The sequence below is a fragment of the Polyodon spathula genome, chromosome 20 (genome assembly GCF_017654505.1).
Source record: "Polyodon spathula isolate WHYD16114869_AA chromosome 20, ASM1765450v1, whole genome shotgun sequence".
In the NCBI taxonomy this organism is placed as follows: domain Eukaryota; kingdom Metazoa; phylum Chordata; class Actinopteri; order Acipenseriformes; family Polyodontidae; genus Polyodon; species Polyodon spathula.
The window spans coordinates 4,099,957-4,106,172 of NC_054553.1; the positions used below are offsets into that span (position 1 = coordinate 4,099,957).

Here is a 6,216-nt window from a genome sequence, read left to right on the forward strand (position 1 = left end):
GCATTGCTGAGTGCTGAGAGGTGCTAAGTGTTTGGCGCGTATTATGTGTCTAGTTGCTCATTGTCACGCCTCGCACCGAAAGCATTGGGCCAGAACACTCTTATAGGTATTTCTTGAAAATGATCTTTCCTAAAATCACTACAATTCAAAGGGTTAACTGGTTTGTCTTTATTTATCTATTAAAAAAATCATAATAATAAAAATAAAAACAGGATAAACTCTTGAGTTGCAACAACTCATTTTCCAAGAGTCTTGGTTACTGAAAAAAGGTAAACGGTGCTAAGTTTCGTGCATTACCAGGGAGAGAGACTTGGGTCTCTATGTTTTTAGTTTTATCTGGGTGAGTGAGAGACACCCGTGAAGATAGAGTGACATGCAACTGCTTTAATAGTTGTTACGATCTGTAGTGATATTTTTAGTCTTTGTCTCTGTCCCTGTTTTTCGCGTACTCGCTGTTTGTATTCTTGTTAATCAGCGTCTAACTCGAAATGGCTTGTGAACAGAAACAATTCGGTCAATATTTAGTCGAGATCTGCCCTCCAAATCATCCGGTACACATCTGTACAAACACACCCCTCTGTTTGAATTGGACACGAGCACAACACACACAGACCGCTGTATAACTGCACGCACAATCTTTCTCAGTCGCTCGACATGCATACATGTAAGAATTTATACAATTTCTTTCAAACGGGTTTTCATAACATTTTTTTTTGCGACAATGCTACACACTTGTTTAACAGCTCTCAGTAATTACAGTAACTCGTATGCAAGTCGTGCTGTAATTGTGTGGATTCTGAAGGGCTGTGCTGGGGGCAGGTAAGTCGCCTTTATGAGGGTGCTGTGATTCCTACACAGTGTCCAGTTCAAAGAGAGCGTTACTATATGTTCCTCCCTAATCCCAGAGGTACACTGTGGGACCAGGAATGTCGGATTCATCTTTGTGAAAGAGGTCCTTTTTCATATAATTAACAACACTGGGGTAAAGCCTCGATCTTATCTTTCTGAATAAAAATACACGACTTTGGTTTATCTTTTGTCTTTAGCATCTGTATTGAATTCTAGTGACTTAAGTCACTTCCCCCCACCCTACCCCTCCCTAGCATCCTTGAAAAAATGTAATATGATGTAATATGTTTATTCTCCAGCAGGGGGCTAGCATGCTGTCAAACTGTAGGTGTAATACGTATAGCTAAGAACAGGGGGCAATAGAGAGATTACAAGTCATCAAACACAATCCGAGAGACACCACTGCTGTTGTTGCACATCTCAACCCAGATAGGTATTGTACAGCAGACCTCAGCAGATTCCTGTGTGATACAGACTGCAGTCCTGACTCGGTCTCTGCTACATGCACATGGCATTATCCATGCTACTTCCATTGGGAATACATCAAATTTATCCGTGCTACGTCCACTGGGAATACATCAAACATAATAGCAGATCGTGATTCGTTTGTACTGTGTTGTTTTTTAAATAGGTACGCACCACCCCTACCGCCCCCTCCTAATACACGCGCACATACACTGACACACGCACACACACATACGCACACGCACACACACACCACACACACACACACACACACACACACACACACACACACACACACACACACACACACACACACACCACATTTCAATTGGAAGCTAATTGTATTATTCACTGATGGCTGAGAAACGTGAAAGGAAAACCAAAGGGGACACTTTTTATAGTATAGATGTTGGGAAGAAAGAACTGTATTACAGAATGTCAATTAATTATTCATTCATTCATTCGATATTTTGGGATAATGCATTTCCTAGGGTGTGCTGTAATTTGTTACATGTCCAGCACGTGGTAATCATACAGTATACTGCATATAGCCACATTGCACAGCTGTGGCCAAACGTTTTGCATCATCCTATAGAATGAAACCTGCTGAATAATGTTATTATTCAGCAGGTTGTAATTCTAGGTGATGCAAAACGTTTGGCCACAGCTGTACATTTAGTGGCTTAAAATGGTGCCCTTTGTTGAAGTAAAATTGCAACTGCAATTATTTAGGCTGTATGACAGGTAATGCTGCCCCCTGCTGGATGTAAGGGCTATGCACTACCCTTTGAGCACAGAAGTGGGTAACACCCGTGAAGGCTCCCTCAGTTACCCAGCCAGTCGCTTGGTGGTATTGATGCCAGCAGTACTCATCCCTACAGTGTGTCCAGACTTGGTACCTGCTGGGACAGACTCTCCAGTCAGCTGACTCTCTCATATTCATCTCTTTCAGATGGAGTTTTGGAACCCATATGTTGGTAAGGATACACTGTTTATCTATTATGCGCATGCACTTCTCATAGTAGCTGCCAGTCAAAATTCAGCAAAGAGGAATTTCAAAAACCAGTTGAATAGTATTTGTAAGCTCTGCCATGTGCCCTATATACAGTAAATATAGATTTATATGAACTTCATCACCCAGGTAAACGCTCTGAGAAAGAAATATGACAAAATAAAATGCATATTAACTCTCCTATGTCTATTCTTATGGCAGATTTTATATATTATATATATATATATATATATATATATATATATATATATATATATAGAGAGAGAGAGAGAGAGAGAGAGAGAGAGAGAGAGAGAGAGAGAGAGAGAGAGAGAGAGAGATAGATAGATAGATAGATAGATAGATAGATAGATATCACAGAAATAGGAGCTATTCCCATTATTGTGTGTGTGTGTGTGTATCTGTCTGTTTCAGATGGTGATCAGTGTATCAAGCAGCCCTGTCAAAATGGGGCCAACTGTAAGGATGGCATTGGCACTTATGTTTGCTGGTGTCTCCCTGACTTTCACGGCAGGGACTGTGAGAGAGGTGAGACTGATCATTTCAATGCATGTATAGATACAGTAGACATGCAGATGGGCTGTATGGAAGCATCTGTTTACCTGCCCTGCCCTGCCCTGCCCTGCACTTCACTGCCCTGCCCTGCACTGCCCTGCCCTGCCCTGCCCTGCCCTTCACTGCCCTGCCCTGCACTGCCCTGCACAGTGAGATCTGGGTGGTCTTTTCACTTTCCCTGTTATTGTTTTTAATGTCAGCCTGTTCAACAGACAGACAGGTATGATTAACACATCATTTATGCCAGCTGGTGATTTACTGTTAACAAGCAGCTGGACAAGAGAGACCTGTTGTTCTTGTCTGACAGTTAATTATGTTTACTAGCATATTTATAACCTGTTCAAATATAGGTGTTATGCACTGATCGAACTTGCAAAATGTCATTAGAGCATCTGTAAAGTGCCTTTAAATAAACTTAAAGTCAGTGATTCAATTGACTTGGAGTAGATTGTCCCTAAGTGTTTAAGACAGGGGTGTCCAAAACTGGCCCTTCCAGTCCTGGTCTTTGTTCCAACCCTGTTGTAAATTGTTTAATTGAGCCAATCAAATCCCCTCCAGACCCTGAAGTGGCTAATTATCTAATTGCACCTGTTAAACCTGGAGTGGAATGATGGCCCTCCTGGACCGGGATTAGATACCCCTGGATTGTGTTAGTATGTGTGGTGAGCGGATCCCTTAATATAAAGCGAGACCCCTCCGTTTCAATTGAAACTGCCTTGTATTCTTCTCTCTCTGCAGAGATTGCCAGACGATGCAACCTGGAAAACGACGGCTGCATGCACTTCTGCTCCCAAGCCTCCTCACAAAGTGTGAAGTGCTCCTGTGCAGCGGGATACAAGCTGGGGGAGGACGGGAGGGCCTGTGAACCGGCAGGTATTACAATTCTCCCAGCCCCCAGTGTAGGGCAGATAACTACAATCCTCGCAAACTCAATGAAGGGCTTTTGAAGCTGCAGCTTGTGTAACATCAGCAGGTCTGGCAATGGGTGTCATTGTGACCCCTTGAACTGAGTGTGTATCTAACTTATCAATCAAAAAAATGTAAATCATTTATATATAATGATCAATTTACTTTAGCAAAATCTGTTAACAAATCCAGCTAGTAGCCTGCTTCCTTTAAAATGTGACTGATTTAAAGTCCTCTGCGCTTTGTCCCGTGTCTGTGTTCGCAGTGCCGTTCCCCTGTGGTGCATTGGGAGTCAAGGTGAGCAGTACGAGCAGCAAACACATGCGTTACATCCCTGTTGTGGAGGAAGTGCAGAGCCCTGGCCTGAGCAATGACACTGAGTACAACACCACCGTCATCAAGACCCCCATCAACACCTCCACCCCCACCCCCACACCATACCCCATCATCCGGCCCCAGCAGAACGACAATATTCGCATTGTGGGCGGGACTGCCTGCCAGCCCGGAGAGATACCTTGGCAGGTCAGTGCATGAGAGTGTCACTGTGTGGGGGTCTGTAGTATGCTTTATAGTCTATTGACTGCACATTGAGTACTGGTACCATTAAATAAAATGGTATTATTGCTAAAGACGAACACGGCTTCTGAAACTATTCCCCCCTCTCATCTCCCTGCAGATCGTAATGATCAATGCTGACACAAAAGAGTGGTACTCTGGGGGCTCCATCCTCAATGAGCGCTGGATCATCATGGCAGCCCACTGCTTCATTACAAGGGTCGAAACCACCATCGTCGCGGGCACGTTGTGCTCCTCACTGCCCAGCAGAGAACACCCACTGCAGTCTGCTTCAGCTCTCTGCACACTGCACCAGTGTCGAGTCTGTATGAACAGAGGGTTATGGTTTAGTGTAAGTGGGTAGTTCAGATGAAGGATGTTGTACTGTAAAGTATTTCACCTTTCTCTTAGTGTGTCATAACGAGCACGGTCGTGATGAGTCTGTGCCCTGATCTAAAGATAGCTTTGAGCTTTCAGCAATAGAGCAGCCTGTTAGACAGCAGCAGGCACTTCTTTCAATTGCAGTTGCACGTTTTCTATTTGTGTAGTTAGTAGTGTGTGTTTCCAGTGTATTTAACATTGCACTGTTTCTAATAATACCTTCTACCGGCTATCCAGGTGTTATTATAACAGCACAAAACTGATTTTCAGGTGAGCACGATATGTACAAGAATGAGGGGACAGAGAGCTACCACAGCATTGCAGAGATCCTCCCGCACCCTTTATACAACAGCAAAAAGAGCCTCTACAACCACGACCTGGCACTGGTGCAGCTCAAGGAGCCCATCACCTTCAGCGAGCACACGCTGCCTGTGTGCCTGGGGCCCCAGGACTTCACCCGAAAGGTGATGCGTGAGGAGGACAGCGGCATGGTGAGCGGCTGGGGCAGGCTGGGGCAGGCTGGTGCAGGGAGGGCGGCCGGCCTCGGTGCTGCAGAAAGTGACCGTGCCCTACGTGGAGCTCCGCTCCTGCAAAGAGTCCAGCAGTAAAGACTCCGAATTCATGTTCTGCGCTGGCTTCTACGAGGGGGGCCAGGACTCCTGTCAGGGGGACAGCGGGGGCCCCCACACCACCAAGTACAAAGGCACCTCATTCCTGACTGGCATTGTGAGCTGGGGGGAGGGCTGTGCCGTCAAAGGCAAGTACGGCATTTACACCATGGTGGCGCACTACTACAAATGGATCACAGATGAAGTCAAAAACTAAAGGGGCCTCAGGATGTACCTTTATCCCATCTGTCAGCTATTGTCAATACATTGTTTTGTGTCACTTTAAAAAAACATGTAATTGCATTGTAACAAGTGCATAATTATAGATGGTTCCTGGCATTACATGGCCTTGTGAGCAATATTGTGTCATTTTATTTATCTGCATAGTAGCACTAAGCCATTTGCTAGCATGTATTTTCACATTTATTGCACGGCTGAAACCCCTGGTGGTTAGCCAGGTGACTGTAATTAGAATAATGTAATGGTTAGCATGATTAAAATGCAATTGCAAACTCTCAAGTGTCAGAACGAGACTAGTTTAAGGCTGAGTAGATTGAACACAGGGATGCTATACAAGATGAATTAGTCACATGAAGCCACCCGATCTCAATCACATCAGCCCCAGGGTGTTTTATAAGCCTGGTTTTTAAATGCGTGCGCTCAGCCCTGCTGTAAGAATACAGTATGTGGGCAGCTCACTTAAGCTGTCTCCACTGTGCTCGGCCTCCTTTCGTTTCCTGAACACTAAACACAGGCAGGTAAGCTTCTTGTGGGCAGATTGAAGCTGCCAGGGGTTCGGGTTCTGTCTCTGGCTGTGCTCAGCTGCATTTGACCTTTGACTGGCCTTACATGGGACACAGCTAGGCTGCAAATGTATATATGACT

The 6,216-nt window shown here is 44.8% G+C and overlaps 1 pseudogene; it reads left to right on the forward strand.

Moving 5' to 3' along the window:
• Nucleotides 1-741: 741 nt before the first annotated feature.
• On the forward strand, nucleotides 742-5,569 carry LOC121295872 (annotated as a pseudogene).
• The last annotated feature ends 647 nt before the right edge of the window (nucleotides 5,570-6,216 follow it).